Genomic DNA, 16806 nt, shown 5'->3' with positions numbered 1-16806 from the left:
GGCAATTATTTTATTGTTGCATTGTAATCTTCTTTTCAATTGATCTTTATCAAAAATGTGGAGCCCTTTTCTCTGTACAGGGTTAAAATGCTCTAGTAGCAGGATCTGTATTTTCACTCTGCGCAGTAAGCCAGCTCACCTGTCAGGTTTCTTATCTCTGATATCTGGCCTTATAAACACTCATCAGTTCTTATCTTACTCATAAGAATGTGGCTTAAATAAGTGTTTATGACCTTTTAGTAATTTAGAGAAAAGGGTTATTAGATGACCGGCACAAAGTGAAAATAGGATTCACACAGCTAGAAAAATAGTTAACTTTTTGTGACAGAACTCAAGCTCAATATTTTTAATAAGACAAATTGAAAAAAATATATTTAACCTAAAATGAGTAAAATGCAATCATGCAAATTCCCTCAAAGGTGTACAAAGGTTTTCTGAGTAAGGCTACTTTCACACTCGCGTTTTGGCTTTCCATTTGTGAGATCCGTCATGGGCTCTCACAAGCGGTCCAAAACAGATCAGTTTTGCCCTAATGCATTCTGAATGGAAAAGGATCCGCTCAGAATCCATCAGTTTGCCCCTGTTCAGTCACCATTCCGCTCTGGAGGTGGACACTAAAACGCTGCCTGCAGCGTTTTTCTGTCCGTCCGGGATGCGGGGGGAGATGGATCTGTCCTGACACACAATGTAAGTCAATGGGGACGTTTTCAATTTTGTCAGAGAAAACGGATCCGTCCCCCAATGACTTTCAATGGAGTTCATGACGGATCCGTCTTGGCTATATAAGACATAATACAAGTGGATCCGTTCATAACGGTTGCATGTGGTTGTATTATTGTAACTGAAGCATTTTTGCAGATCCATGATGGATCCACAAAAAACGCTAGTGTGAAAGTAGCCTTAGTAAAAAATTTGGGAGGATTTGGCAAAAAAAGTAAAAGAATCAATACTCCCCTGGTAAGTGCCCTGTCTCGATTCACCACTGACACAAACACTTGGCTACAATGGTCAGATGGGTATATGGGCACAAGTAAACAAGACCAGCAGGGACTACTAGAGGGCCAATAAGGAGCTGCAAGAGATTTAACAGAGGAGTATTACTTCTTTCGCTATTTTATCCCAAATTATTTGTGACCTCGAAAAATCTGATAAAATCTGAACCACTAAGGCCACCCACCTAACTAAAAGAAATATTCCACATATTCAGTGACTACTATCATTGAATCCAAGAGAATCGTCAGGGCAGTCATATTAGTAGTTACTGTAGAACCCAAAAAGAACCCTAAAAAGAAATAGGGAAAGGGAACTACTACATTGGTCCCCCATTTGACTCTTGAAGAGCTGTTTAGTTGGTGTGATTGCACATCTTATATCTGCCCTACTGTAATTTAAAATTTTTCTTTCAGAACGAATCTAAAAGCTGATCTTCCACCCACTATTTCCAACCAAAACTTGACATGTCTAGGTTTTTTGATTTGGACATCTTAGGTTGTTTCCTAACTACCTCCTCCATACCATAATGTCACCATGATGCCATAATATGTCATCTGTCTGATGAATGGTCATTCTATGATGGTGAATAAAGTAAGCAGGCCCGTCCCTGCCCACTTTATTCCCAGTCAGTAATTATTTTGGTGATGGGAAGTAGACAACTTGGCATGCAGATTAGGACAGTACGTACATATAAATATATGGAAGAACATTTTTATTAAACTGCAGATCTATTCTATGTAATAGGTATTTCCAAACCCTGTAAGCACAGTCTGTATTTGTTACATCATTAGACGGTAGAAGCTGTTGTACTGTATCTGAGATATGAAGATATGATCTCATTACCACGCTATCTACCGCTTGTCCCGATGAAAGTGAAATGTCTTTGTGACTGTTTGCTGCCAGAATTGATTACCTGTCTTAGAGAGTGAATTTACTTTGATCCCAGTCTTGTCCATATGGAGCGTTCAGCAGTGTATAGGACTTCATTCCGTCATCTGATTTCCAGAGGAGATTAATGCTATTCACCCACTTTCCATCACTGCGATACGTCTCCTGAATGTTTATTTGCCTCTGTGTCTCTTGTGTTCACATTATGGGCAATGTTAGCATGTTATGTTGATTACCTATAGATACTTACCGTATTTCATATGGCCAATTATTTCCTTTACTATAGCAGGGTGGACAATCTAATGGCTATAGGGTCACAATTAAAAATTGACACCAGGCTCAATTCTAGAAATTGGAGCAACACATTTCAAATGCATTGTAATCTAAAGCTATTGAAATATTCTGTTGGCACAGTTCGCTTTTTAGCACATTATATCTATGTTTTTGCTTAAAATGGGTCTTGGGTAAAAGGTCTTACAGTAGCTCAATCATGTATCTGGATAGACACTCATGCATTTTAGCAGATTAGACACCTGTTTAGAGGATGTGGCTGAATATCCTTGAAATTATTTGATTTTTTTGGGACAGTGATTTGAAGTGTTTTGTAATATGTTTTATTAGGGAATTTAACTTTTATTAAACTGAGTGCTGGTAAAAATATTCCATCTTCAGCATCTACTGAAGACTGAAGATAGCTACCTGTATGATGCTGAGACAGGCCTCTCAGCCTGCCTGCCCTCTCCCTGCCCCAGGCACTGCCAGCCTACATGTCTTATATATATTAAACTAATGCGCCAATCTTTACTCCATATTTCCTCTGCTGCCAGTGCTGATTGCTGACAGGAGTTCTCCACTCTATCTTTCCAACGCATCTGTAGTTAACCCTATAAAGACTGGGAGAGGAGCTGGGTTGGGCTGCATTGATCAGTGCTGACGGTGAGTGTACTATGTTCCTGTATACCTACTGTCAGTGCTAATCACTGCAGTCATACTCATCTCCCTATCTTCCCAGCGCTAACCAGAGATGCGGTAGGAGGATAGAGGCGAGTGCTGCTGCCAGCGATCAGAGCTGACAGCAGATCAAATATGCAAGGAAATACTTTGACTCACTGTCCCTACATATTTAAAAAAGACCTTTACATGTTGAATAAAACCTTACACCGCCACTTGTGCTAAGAAGTTTCATTTGGACCCACCATTTGATATTTTGGAGGCCTTTTAATTGGTCTCATTGAACATAAGAATAAAATTGTATGTTTGCTGAGCTTGAATACACGCCCAGAGCCTGGCTTCTAGGCAAGTGTGGCCAACAATGAACATAGGGCTTCGTCAAAATTGGCTGAGCGGCTGGTCTATGCTTCCTGGTTTTTCATGACTTGCAGCAAGTAGCTGTTTAGCCAATCATTGGCCACAGCAGTGTCCAAGCTTAGCTAGTGATTGGCTTAGCAGTCATTTTTTGCATGCCAAGGGGACCAGGAAGTACAGACCAGCATGGTTACGTCAGAAAAGTAGAGGCAGGGATCGGTAACGTAGGTGTTGCTTGTTTTATTTTTAAACCATTCTGATTGTTATAGACATCTCTTTAAAACATTCACCATTTAACATTGTATATAGATACAGAGTTACTGCCAGTACTTCTTGGCAGAGCTGTTTTCATAATTCAACAGACTTCAGAGCTAAAATCCTTTCAGGTACTGTGCAGTAATCTGAACACTAACCATCAAACTTCATTATAGGAGTCCATGTAAGCAGTTAAGTGTGGGATCGCTGGGGTCCAACCATTCGGGGTCACAGAGACGACAAAAACAGGGTATTCCTGAGTCGTCTCTCTGAATGGAGCAGTAGTGGTCATGGAACTGACATAGACAATGGTTGGACACCCAGCTGTCAGATGGTCGGACACCTAGCAGTCAGACCTCCAGTGATCCAGCAAGAACAAGTTGCAGTCGAGACGCATGGACCTCAGTCTATAATAACCCCCCACACACACACACACACACACACTGTTTTTAATAACAACCAGCAGAACTGTGAATTGTGCTTCAGGCTATAGTAACAAAAAAATCTGTAGAAAATAAGAAAAAAACGTATTTCCAACTTTTGTGTAATATATATATATTTATATTTATATATACACACACTGTAAAACAATAGTTAAGGTGAACACAAGGCTAGTTTATCAGGTTATTTTAATGTAGTAGCAAATAAGCACAATAGCATAGGTATTCAGCAGTGTGGTCAGTGGTCAAAATCTTATTGAAATTAATGATTCAGAGCCTTGTGCACTGTAGGGTTGCTCTTGAGAGTATCCACCTGACATTGAAATCTACCCTACTGTTGCTTACTGCCTCATACTGTGTAATCAAGTTATAAGCATTGTTATAAGAGCTGAAATAATAACAATTCCATACTTTGTAATAATTAACAATAATGGGATTTACAGATGAGTGAATTTCTTGTTTCAAGTCCGATTCACAGAAAAAAAAAAAAATAGATTCAGGTATATATCAATTCTACCTGAATCAAGTATGCTCCAATTGCAACTTATATTTTTTCTGGAAAGACACTGGGACCAGAGATAGACAGAGACTGAGGGAGAGACAGACTAGTATGCTATGCTGGGTCTCTGGCCAATATATATGTGTTGTCTGGGGGGCACTCTTTCTCATTACAGAGAGTGGCTAGCATGCGTAGTATGTGTGGGTATTGTAGGCCAGGCAACACTACTCTGGGTTTCTGAGAAAAGATATTCAAATTAGCCTTTCTAAGCCTATCTGATTCCGGCAGTTGTACGATATGCTAATTTTCATATATTTTTCCCAGAAGCCTAGAGGAGCATTGACTGTCTTACAATACTCCTCATACTTAATGCCCTCCATAAGGAGAAACAGTACCCCAACCAAGGCTTCTCAGGCAGCCAAGAGAGACAAGCATTTATGTATATAGTGTAGTTGGAAGAGACAGTTGTCGGATGTTTTATGGTGTATGGGCCTTATAAGACTGCCCTCCAGATATCAGGAATTAGTAAGTACAAGGCGGCATCTTGTTGATGAGCTACTCCTTGGCACTCTCACTCTGAAATAAACCATGTTTGAGGTCTCGGCAGAGACAGTATGGAGTACATGAAAGACATTGTGATTTCTGCTGAGCTGGTTTTCCTGCTGTGCTCACATCTCCCAGACTTTGCGGAAAATGCAGGCACCTTGGGGTTTGCTGGAATGCAATTAATAAGAAAGAAAACTTATTTAATAACAGAAGGAAGGTAAAAGCAGCAAATAATTAGTCTTGTGAAGAGATCATCTATTAGTGCTCATTATTTCTTTTCCAAACTTTTAAAAACTAGTTTGTGACTTTAGAAGTAAAGATATTGTAGTCAAGACGAATCTAGATCCACATAGAAATTGTTGTATTTTGTTGCAACTTCAGTCTGTATTGCGTCTAACAGGGTTAATTGTTCCTGACACACTGGAACAAAAACATTTAGTATGCCATAAAGCTTGGTGATGTCATCAGAGGGTGGAGCTGCTTTTGAGAAAGCCAAGAACTGGGGTGAGGCTGTCTTTAATGGAGCATTGCAGACATATAAGTCACCTTAGCTTTTGTATTTTATGTACAGCCAGTATACACCTTGTAAAAACTACTCCTTCATTCTGTGAATATTTTTCGCCAGACACACCTCAGGGTTATTCGCATTTAATGTATGGCTGTGTGTTAGCTAATTGTTTGTTAGCAGGAACATCTAGGTGATTGCAGGAAATTGTCAGGGTGCTTTATATTGTGTCGGGGTGGATTCACAGATTTATCAAAACTGGTACAAAGCAAAAGCGGAGCAGTTGCCTGTACTAACCAATGAGATTGCTTCTTTCATTTTTATGAAGAACACTAAAAATGATAGGTGGAATCTTATTGGTTGTTAATCTCAACAATTCTTTCACAATAGTTTTGATAAATCCCCACCATAGTCTTTTTTGGTGTTTTTGTTGTTTTTTGTGCAGTCTTTTGCCGGGTTATTCAATTATTTTTTTTATGTAACCAGAAGTTATTTTAATGTCTACAGTGCATCCTATAATGGAACAGAACAATGTAAATGATTAGTGGAAGCCTAATGCCCATTTGAATGAGCCCTAAAAGAGACATGTCAGAAGAGCTAAAAGGTTCTCTTCAAGATCAGTGTTTCATTGCCTTACCATATTATCTGGTTCCTGGAGGACCATTATAAGGCATCATGCACACGGCTGTTGCTCAGCCATTCCGTGCATTGGGGACTGCAATTTTCTGTCCACAATGAATGGGCAACATCCATGCGGCTTCCGCAACGGATCCTGACCCATTCAACTTAAATGGGTCTGTCCGCACTGCAAAAAAATTGAGCATGTTCTATATTTTTGCGGTGCGGAGGCACGGAGAGAAACCCCACCAAAGCATTCTGTAGTGCTTCCGCAGGGTTCCGAGATTGCGGACCATTCAAGTGGGTCCGCATCCGTGATGCAGTGAGCAAACGGCCATTTTTTGCTGTTTGCGGTCGGGCAATGGCTGTGTGCATGAGGCCTAAGTGGCAAACAAATCGAGACCATAAGTCTATGGAAAGACTATTGCATGGTGAAAAGATTGCAACCTGAGACCACTATAATTTGAAGGACCACTCTACAAGGCCAAAAAATACAACATGGAAGTCTCATAAAATGTGTGTAATAATATGAGTTATCTACAATTGTAGGCCACAAATTGCTTTATCCAACACTGTGAAAGAGGTGGTGCAGTGTCAAGACAGGTCATCAATATTAGATTGATGGGGTCTAACTCCTGGCACACCCACCAATGAGCTATTTGAAGGGGCCGCGGTTGCTGTGCCAGCACCGCGTAATAGTGCAGTGACGCAGTAGATCACTGCTAAAAGTTAATTTACAGGTAAAAGGGTTAATGTATTTTCACTGCTGTGTAATGTGATTCCAAGAACCGATATCAGAACATAGCTAAGTTATTGTGCCCTATTCAGACTGAGGCTAGCTGGACCTGCCCTGCCTGAAGGAGGACCTGTGTAGTCTGATTGCATCAGCCAGTGAGTCTGGCCTAGTAGGCTGAAGGGTGAGGAGTTGCATGTGCCTATTCAGTATGATGCCTACTACAAGGATCCTCCAGCCCTTCATGCTGAGGATAGGTGTAAAACTCCTGAGAGGAAATAAATAAAGATGTCCACAGACTGTTTAGAACCAGGTAAGTGTGGATACAGGATAGTAAAGATAACTTGGACTTTGCTGAATGTTTTTGAGACCCTTGCATGCCTTGGTTGTTTGGATAGTGTATTTGGAGAGAGACTTAGAGTCAGCTGTCTTGCAGATTTCTATCCCATATTCACCCTGAAAGATGGTTCAAACTGGAGAGACATACCTTATCCTCACATGTGTTATTGGCCCAGAAAACCTCAGTAAAGCTTGTTAGACTTCTTACCTTACACTGGCCTCCTTATTGCCTTGCACTCAACATCTGTAATGTTGCGACTATTGCATTGCCTGCACCACCAGGGAGTCTTGCCTTGCACCTATCTACGTAACATCAAGGGCACCCCACCAACACCAGACAGGAGCCCCAATACTAGGGTGTGCATCAAGGGAAGAAAGGGTTCACTGCACAGCCCCAGGACGATTCATATGCATTGATTTGTTTATTTGAACAAATTTACACTCTAGAGGGAGCATCACCACAGCTTGAGTCCCCCTCTGCTGGCAGATTAACATGGCCGCACATCTTATGCAGCCTCGATAACCTTGCGCTTGCACTGTTACTGCGAATATCGGTGATGCTCAAATGATATACCTATAAATCCACATAAAAAAATTGGTATGCGCCACTAAAGAAATTTTTGCAGGGTGTACACAATCGCTGATTGTTTTTGCAGTTGCTTTTTGTTGGGTTATTTTTATTTTTTAAGTGTATTGCTTTATGGACTACATGCTGTTTATTATATAACAATTTGCTATGACTTAGCTGCATGTTCCCTATTTTTATTGTTATGGCCTAGATAATGTATACTAGTAACAGTTTTTTTTTTTATGTGTCCTGTTAGTCTATTTTATCTTTGTGTGGACGCCTATGAATTTTTCCAGGTTGGTATCTCTATGGGTGGCATATATTCGGTTATGCGTGCAGATTCGGACAGTCACATATGGCATTATTAATTGGTGTTTGGTTTTATTTGTCTAAAATACTGTTAAAATACTACAGTATGTTTGCAAAGATGTTTTCATGCAGCTTCAAGGGGTGCATTGCACGACGCCCCCACTCCCTGTCTCATTTATCCTAGGGAGCTTTTAGGTTCTCAGAGTCAGCTAAAGCACAGTAACCGGCTCCATGGAAACTGGAAGGGAGGTAATTTGGATGCAAGGAAGTTAAGCCTATTTTACCCTTTCATTTCCTTACTTCTATTTCCTTTTTTAAATAATGATATGATATGGAATAATTTAAAATACATCAAAATATCCGCATGACCTAATCCTGCTACATGGCCCAAGGGCCCAGGAACAATTTAGTATCTGTCTTATGCACCATATACGTTATGCTAGAGCATAATTAGGACTTGTTACCATTAGGGTCAGCGGATGAGTTGTCCCACAGGTGAATGAGAGCTGTCCATGGTCATCTTTTCAGCACTTATATAAGCAAACTTGATAATACCTTGTCTAATACCCCATGGCACTTTCAAATTATAAATAATGTAAATTTTCTATACGAGTGACTGAGTAATCAAATTGTTGTTTGCATTGTTTCTTGTACCTTCCTCTGGATCAACAATGAACGATAGTGGGTTGAACATAATGGACTTTTCTCAACCTATTTTACTTTAAAGTGGATATATCATCGGACTATGCAGCCCTTACATACGGCAGGATAGTACACGTATAGGTCTCCTCTCCCATAACCCAACCCCCCCCCCACCCCACCCCCACACACACACAAAATAGTGTTGTTTGGCTAATCAGAGTGATCAAAGAGCGGCTTGCGTCCACCCTTAGTTCACTTATGTGCTGATTTGCATAGGAATTTTAAAAATGTTTTCTCCAGAATGAAGCAATGGATTACTAAGTACAAGGTATCATTAAGTTGAAATGAGCTAGACCTACAAGGCACTGTGCCTGATTTAACAGTGAATTTTCTGGTGACAGACTCCCATTGAAGGGGTTTTCCATTTTGCACTCATGAACAGCTCATTAGTTCATTAGCCTCATGAGGCTATGAGGCAGTGCTACGGTTCAGGATGGTTGCGATGATGACATCATCGCAACCTCATGCGCCGGGTTACAGGTGGCATGACAACATTATCATGCCACCAGACACCCAGCCCAGTAAGTTGCAATGACCTTCTCGACCGCCTTTACTGTAGCGCAGGGAGTCGGGGAAGCAGGCTGAAAGAGGCCTGAATCACAGACTGACGGAAGGAGGTGAATATTTTGTTATTTTTTTCAGTTGTAAACACTACTCGGGGCACCAAGGAGGAGGAGATGGATGTATTATTTAATGCGGACACTATATTCATAGGAGCACTATTGGGGGGCACTATATGTTTAGAGGCACTACTTGAGGGACACCATATGTAAAGAGGCACTACTGGGGGGGGCACCATATGTATAGAAGCACTACTGGGGGCCACCATATGTACAGAGGCACTACAGGGGGCACTATATGTAAAGAGGCACTACTGGGAGGCACATACGTAAAGGGGCACTACTGAGGGGGCACCATAGATAAAGAGGCACTACTGGGGGACACTATATGTAAAGAGGCACTACTTGGGGGTACCATATGTAAAGAGGCACTACTGGAGACACACAATATGTAAAGAGGCACTACTGGAGGCACAAAATGTAAAGAGGCACTACTGGGGTCACTATATGTAAAGAGGCACTACTGGCGGGACACTATATGTAAAGAGGCACTACTGGTGGGGCACCATATGTAAAGAGGCACTATTGGTGGGGCGCTATATGTAAAGAGGCACTACTGGTGGGGCACTATATGTAAAGAGGCACTACTGGCGGGGCACTATATGTAAAGAGGCACTACTGGAGGCCACCATATGTAAAGAGGCACCACTGGCAGGCACCATATGTAAAGAGGAATTACTGAGGGAGCACACTGTGTAAAGAGGCACTATAGGGGGCACTATATTTAAAGAGGCACTACTGGGGGCACTATATTTAAAGAGGGGGACTTACACTAAATGAGGATGATTACTACATAGGGACATAAGAGCAGGCTTTAATACAAATTGGTGTGTTCAACACTGCGCAACAATGATTTCGCTACTGAGAGAAAAACATGTGATTTATACTAAAATGAGCGAGTTGATTCCAAATGTGAACTCGGAATTTGCCTGACACGTCTAGATTTTAAGTACATGCAAAGCCTATTCAGTTATAATATTAATGCACTATATTGGAGATATTCCAATGGACACGTCCAGACCTGTTCAGACGCACTCAGGCTGATGTCAGCAGTAAGTATATAAGGCAAGCTGGACAGATTTTGATAAAGTGATCTGTTATAGTGCTATCAGTTTTGAAACTTAAGATGGATAAACGCAAATGTGTTAGCGATCCCAAACTATTTCTGCTACATATGTGGCAAATACACTACTTATGATCGACACAAAAATCTGACAAAGCGAGTGCGTCTTGCAGCTTGGGATGCATTTGTGCTAGTAGTGCAGAACTTCCTTGGGAACAGACGAGCTGCAAACTATGCTAAATTAGTAGACAACATGCTTACAGCATATGAACAACTTGGCTGCCGAATGTCATTGAAAGTGCATTTCTTACATTCCCATCTTGACTTTTTCCCACCCGATTTGGGACAATTAATTGACGAACATAAAGAGCAGTTCCATAAAGATATTTCTACAATGGAGAACAGGTATCAAGGCCACTGGAATCCCAACATGATGGGGGACTACTGCTTGTTTTTGCAACGGGAAAATATGACCGTTCACAAATGCAAAAGCAGATGCCTGAAGTACTTTTAACAGTACTGGGTCTTGCTCAAGTAAGACTTTTAAACTGAAAAACTATACTTTTTGAAATTTTGTTATTCCATTTCATTTTCATACACTGTTTACTACGCAGACTTTGATGTAGATCAGGTAATTGTCGGAGTAAAACTCGTTCTGTTCAAAATTATTCAATGCTTTCCAAGTGCTTAATTCATTTAGGCATACTTATGCATAGCAAAATTTCGTGACGTGCTACAACAATTCTGACTTCGGATTTGTAATCCGCACACTCGATTTAGTATAGGACAAATGGTTTTTGCCCAGTAGCAGACGAAAAGTTTTTTTTTTTGTTGCGTGGTGATTATGCAGAAAGAAGTGGTCTGGAGACGTCATCAGAACGATCTGTGTAGGACTGAGAAAAAAGGAAAGATAACCACTCCAGCCAGAGGAGACATCACCTGTAGGTCACTGGGATTTTTAATGACTGTGTTTTGTTATGTGCATGATATACCCCCCCGTCCGCAGGAAAATTATTTTGCGTCAATCCGGTCTCTGGAACAAAAAAGGTTGGGGACCACTGCTCTAAAGCACCCATTCAAACAAATAGGGCATAAAACGGATACCTATTGTTTTTCCAATTCTTCTAGTGAATCAGAAGAATGGAATGCTCAATGCCGGTGTGAACAAAGCCTAACCTTTCACTTGAGGTATCATGGAGAATAGTGGCTGACTGCAGCTATACAGAGTGCAGTGAGCACAACAATCTATCTCTTTGTGATTTAATCAGTTTTTTGAAGAGCATTACTTTTTTATTGGAATAATCAATATCTCCAGAGGCTTCATCACAATTACAGCAATAACCTTATCATAAATATCCTCTTCAATTTATTGTTAATGTAACTGATTACAAACATCATAATTCACTTGTACTTCAGTGGTAAATTATGGGGCATGTTTAAAGAGGAGCCTCTCCTAACATGCCCGTTTTAATAGCTTCATGCATTCCCCATGTAATAACAATTCTGGAGCATCTATTCTTATGGCTCTATGTTGTGCCATTCCTTTGTTATTTCTATTAGAAGTTATGAATGAATGACTAGCAGTCTGCAGTAAGGGTACAGAGGGGAGGTAACCAGTTGGAGGTGTGTCCCTGCACAGTCTGACACTGGCAGCACTGATTGGATAGAGTGAGTCTGTGCAGGGACACACACCCAACTGGTTGCCACCCCTCTGTACCCTTACTGCAGACTGCTGGCAATTCTAGAAGTAATAAAGGAATGGTACAATATAGAGCCATAAGAATAGATGCTCCACAATTGTTATTACATGGGGAATGCATGTTGCTATTAAAGCAGACATGTCAGGAGAGGTGACAGGTCCTCTTTAAGAGTAGATGAATTGGGATCTGGATGCAGAGACTATATAAATGGTTTTAACACACAGTAATTTAAAAAAATGCACCTGGAGTTTTTGATGCAATTGTTTGAGCCAAAGCCAGAAGTGGATCCATAGGAAGGAGAAGTTTTAGTCCTTACTTTATACTTACTGTATAAGTTCCCTCCTGGCTTTGGCAAAAAAAAAAAAAAAAAACTGCACGAAAAACTGTCACAAAAATGCTGTGTGTGTAAAATTACCCTTTTCTGGGCCTTAAAATGGCAGACTATCCATAGGATAAGTCCTAAATATCATATTGGTGTGGTCTGATCCCTGACACCCCCACCGATCAGCTGATTGCAGAGGCTTTGCTGACCTGGTGATCCCTGCAGCCTCTTGAATGTTTACCAGGCACAGTTCTGTACATTGTATAGTACTACTTCACTTTGCTGCAGCTCCATCCTATTCAAGTGAGACAGAGCTAAAAGTAGTACCACGCACAGCCGCTACCAAAGGTATGACCCTGGGCCTAGTGATGTAGATGTGGCAGCGCTTGTTTCAGGCACCGTGGTCCTTTCTAATAGCTGATCGTTGAGGGTATCAGGAGTCGGACGACCACTGATCTCTTATTAATGGCCTCTCTTAAAGTCCCAGAAATTCCCCTTAAGGGGATGCCATATATGAACATAGACATATCTAGTGGCAAAGCTGGAAATACACTCTATTATTACTTAGTTAATAGCTTGGGACACATTACTATCGAGATAACCAAGCTGACTCATAAATTCACAAATATTAGGTAACCTTGCTATTTAACCAACATGAATGGGAGCATATTTTTTAATTTTGTTACACATATTCATCATCATCATTAAATTATATTTTCACCTCAGCCAAAATGGTGTTCAAAATGTTGGTGGTGATGATCCAGATTAAACTGTTCAGTACTGATCTTATTGAGAAGATCCATTTAGAGGAAGTCATTATTGGAATTCTAGAAAACCCACATCTAGATAGTTCCACCTATAGGTGCAGTAGGAGAGATAGCAATTTTCCAGACCCTTTTTAGCCACTACTGTATAATACCCTTCATTTCTGCATCATACTTGGGTTTGCAATTTGTTCTTGTTCCTCAGCTTCTTGTAGGCTCTTTTTTGCAGATCCAGTGTAATATTGTTTGATTCAGCAGATAAAATTCTGCTTTAGACCGCAGAACTACAGATTTTTCAGTTGATTGGATGGCAGCACCTTGTCATGTCTAGTCAATGCAGCATTACTTTAATTTTCTTTTACCTCAGTAATGAAAATATACAAAAAGCAATCACCATGCTAGAGATTGTCTTTCCTGTACTGATAATTTTCTTAATATATATCTTCATATAAGGGCTCACGCACACAACATAAATTGCTGTTCGGATGCGGACCCATTCACTCCAATGGGGCCGCAAAAGATGCAGACAGCACTCCGTATGCTGTCTGCCTCCGTATGTCCGTGCCATCTATTACAGACAAGGATAGGACTGTTCTATTAGGGGCTGGCTGTTCCTCAAAATGTGGAATGCACACTTCTGGTATCCATGTTTTGTGGATCTGCAATTTGCAGACCACAAAACAGCTGGTCATGTGCATGAGCCCTAGGTTCATTGTATTGTACATTGTATTACATTGTATTGTACAGTGACAATAAAGGCATCTTATCCTATCTTAGGTCACAACTCTACTTCTTTGACACATAACTGCAATGTCCCTGCTTCTTATGTGTCCACTTAAAGGATTGTCCACTCTTTTGTATGAAGGATCAAATGTAAATGTGCTGGAACCTGGCAGAAAGCATTTAATTCCCTTCTCAGGGGACAATAAAGGTGTTGTCCAGATTTAAAGGGGTTGGCCCATCTCATACATTGGTGCATATCACTAAGATATCCACCAATGTTAGGTGCAGGTCCCACCTCTGGGACCTATCTATCTCTAGAATGGGGCCCCCAAAGTGAAAAAAAGCAGACAGCACTTCACTTCTAGCTGGCGGTCGGCTATTTCCAATACTCCTACCCTCATTCACTTTGAAAGCCGCATTCTAGAAATTGGATCCGCAACTATCTGACACTGGTGGCATATCCTAGCGACATGTGTGAGACAGGCCAACCCCTTTAAGATATTGATGCCTTATCCTCAGATTAGGTTATCAGAATCAGTTTGGTGAGGGTCCAGCACCCAGCCGCCCCACTGATTAGCTGTTACAAGCAATCATGGCGCAGGGAATAGTACAGTGTGTAGTCATTGGAAGAGCTGAGCTGCAGTACCCCAACATGGCCACTAGTGTATGGCGCTGTCTGCTTCAAGCTCTGTTTGCTATATAGTTTCCTGTTCTGCAGCAGTCTGAAACAAATGATCGTAGGGTTGTCAGGCGCCAACCGATCTTTAAAGGTTTCTTTGGTAATAATTACTTTTTTTGTAATGCCTGCAACCTACGTCTTGAAACATAAAATTCGTACTTGCCTGCTCCCCACTGCTCTAGTCCTCAGCACTTTCTCCACTGTGTCCATTTTCCGGTCCCCAGAGTTTTTACATCCAGCGCTGCATGGACCTGGTCACATGCTCCGCTGCATCCAATGACTGGGGACCGGAACAGAAGGAGTGCCCTGAAGGAAGTAAAAGGTGTTCCCTTCCCATCACTGCATGGCCCAGGGAGCATCAGAATTGTGAGTACTACTACACTCGCACATGCCCCTGAGGCTCGATGCAGCATATCTGGCCATTTGACATACTGCAAGTGTAATATTATGTTGGTGGTCTATTGGTACTTGTGGCTCTGCCATAGTTTGTACAGTATAGATAATAAAGACTGGTTCTTGAAGACACACCATTTTTGTACATTTTAAAATCAGCTAGACACATTAAAAGTGCTTTCTAATCTTTACTTTTTTTGGCATGGTGCTAGAATATGCCATAACATCCTGATCAGTGATGATCCAACCTCTGGAATCTTTAATATTATTGGCCCCTTCCTGACCTCCCTGGGGGGACCTAGCAGTCCCATCTCTCTTATGATTCATTTCAACCATAAATGAGTTTATGAAGAAAAATATGTTATAATGCTGGACTACAAATATAATAGCCTTATGCGCACACAGCTTTACTTGCTGCTTGCACCCAGTTGCTTGCCTTTGATGCTTTATATTTTTTTGTTAAGAGCCATAATAAAGCTCCACAGTATAATAAAAATTTAAATTTCTACAGAACCTCTGCATCTGTATATGCGAGAGAACAATAGAATATCTGAGATGCTTCTGCTGCTGAGAGGAGAGCTCAACCAACATATTTTGTGAGTCGGTGTCTATGTAAGTGGTGAATTTTGGCACAAATCCTGTGAACATATGTACTTGTTCTTCACCGTGTGTTGCTGTTGTGCCATATGCTCCCATAATTTATTCAATGTAGTTAAACACTACCAAAGCCTCCGAATAGGAAATTTTTGCATTTATACACAAGGCTAAATATCAACTTCTCCAGAACTAGATCGGATACCATTGTATGTGCCAGAGCATCCACACTCCATGGCAGGAGCAGAAGGGCCATTAACTGTACAGGGAGAAATCCCGGTGGGCCTGATGATGTCATCAGGCTGGCTGCCACCCCAGAATTATCTATACCAACGTGTCACTGAGGCCCCATAAGCCAGTACATTATGTGGCATCACTAGTGCTGATATTTAGCCCAATTTATGTCCTGTTTTCATTGTTGATAGAGGTACCGGTGTTTTAAATTTTAGATATAAAATGTAATCATGTCAACTGGCACAGACATTCAACAAGTAATGGCTATGGCTCTTTTTGAAAGTGTTGGAATGTATGTGCTATGTATGAATGTGCAATCTCTGTAGCTCAGATTTATTTAGGGTAGAAATGACTAACTTTTTGCATTTTAAGAATTAAAGATAGAATGAGAGACTTGGTTGTGGCACCAATGTTACATCTGAAGATATTGGGGCATATGGCGCAATTTATGCCAAAAAGTAGGCATACATGCTTTGCACTGCATTTATCAAGTGTTTTAGACACTTTTCTAACGTTTTCATGCCTTGTCTGACAAGGGGTGTGACTTAGAAAAAAAGGGGCTATGACTTCACCAGAAAGAAGTGTAGCTTAAATGCACCTCCATGCCTAAAAAATGTGCCACAATTTACTTAAAGGTGATAAACTTAGACTAGACAGTATGAAGTTGTGACTGATTTATCATCCACACACAGCCACTATGATAAATCTGGCGCAGCATAAGACTGTCTGAGTTTAGACTGTTTTACTTTTAGACAGTGTTAAATTTACTCCATTTTGCAAATAATTGCCATTTTTTTCTATGCCTTTAGGATTCCATTAGGACTGTCGATGGCTTTAGGGGAGTCATAGCTGGCTGCAACTTTGGCCAACAGAAAAACACTACATCTATCTGACATCTTCATATAAAATAATGAGGTTAAAAGTAAGGCTACTTTCACACTTGCGTTTTGGGCGGATCTGTCATGGATTTGCAAAAACAAATCCGTTACAATAATACAACCACATGCATCCGTC

At 40.9% G+C, this 16806-nt stretch overlaps 1 protein-coding gene across 6 annotated transcripts in view; it reads left to right on the top strand.

The window, feature by feature from the left end:
* Nucleotides 1-16806, top strand: part of LOC122945322 (microtubule-associated protein 2-like) — a 222426-nt gene that overhangs the window by 56037 nt on the left and 149583 nt on the right. Inside the window, exon 1 of one of the 6 annotated variants that reach the window (XM_044304382.1) lies at nt 7052-7095. The exons of the other annotated variants lie outside the window; for them this stretch is intronic. The gene's annotated coding sequence lies outside the window, so the exon portion shown is untranslated. Of the gene's footprint in view, nt 1-7051; nt 7096-16806 lie in introns of those variants that run through there. 6 annotated transcript variants of the gene reach the window in all.

This window comes from Bufo gargarizans, chromosome 8, assembly GCF_014858855.1.
Source record: "Bufo gargarizans isolate SCDJY-AF-19 chromosome 8, ASM1485885v1, whole genome shotgun sequence".
Lineage (NCBI taxonomy): Eukaryota > Metazoa > Chordata > Amphibia > Anura > Bufonidae > Bufo > Bufo gargarizans.
The sequence above is the reverse complement of the archived record's forward strand: the minus strand, read 5'-3'. Positions and strand labels throughout refer to the sequence as shown.